Source organism: Malurus melanocephalus, unplaced genomic scaffold (genome assembly GCF_030028575.1).
Source record: "Malurus melanocephalus ecotype Western Australia unplaced genomic scaffold, MMel_1.1 scaffold_868, whole genome shotgun sequence".
Taxonomy (NCBI): Eukaryota; Metazoa; Chordata; class Aves; order Passeriformes; family Maluridae; genus Malurus; species Malurus melanocephalus.
In genome coordinates this window covers 32,042-32,692 of record NW_026624100.1, presented here as the reverse complement: position 1 = coordinate 32,692, position 651 = coordinate 32,042, and the positions used below count along the sequence as shown (strand labels likewise).

General features: G+C 54.0%; 1 protein-coding gene across 1 annotated transcript in view; it reads right to left on the bottom strand.

Annotated features, from left to right (window-relative positions):
- SPATA2 (spermatogenesis associated 2) overlaps nucleotides 1-651 on the bottom strand; it is a 9,342-nt gene that overhangs the window by 7,625 nt on the left and 1,066 nt on the right. The window lies entirely within an intron of this gene.

Sequence of the window (651 nt, the reverse complement as noted above, 5' to 3'; positions counted from 1 at the left end):
CAAAAAGCGTTTGGTTACACGTGAGACAGGCCAGGCTCAGGGAGCCCCCGATAACAGAGAGCCCCTGATGGAGGCCGTGCAGGCTGTGCCCCCAGAGCCTCTGCCAGTGCCCCGTGCTTGGCACCAGAGCCACAGCTCACACAGCACCATAAACCATGAGAGCAGAGCCTGCCAGCCCTGCCAGGGCTGCTCCCGGCAGCACATCCCAGTCCCGCAGCCCACCAGCAGCAACATCCATGGTTACAGCTCCGGAGAGCCTCACGATGCCAGCAGGCACGGATAAATATAGGTTTAAGCAGCACCCTGATGACAGAATACATAAAGGAACCAAGGCCGTTTTGCTTCAAAGCATTGACTCAAAACCTCAAGATTTCCTGGAAATACAAGAACAATAAGTCCTGATCAGAGTCCAGTGTCTACTATTGAGACAAAAATTGTTTCTATCCGTCTCCAGGGTCAAAACCTCACCCGAAGGAACCAACTGCTCWGACCACGCTGGACCACTCGGTTGTACAGAAACTTTGAGAGCAGTAGGGGAGAAACAGGAGCCAAATACACCCTTCTCCTACGGTATAACCTTTTGCCACAGCACAGCCCTGTCCTAGGGCGCCGAAGGGTCAGAAATGGCAAACGGACACCAAACGCCTGCAA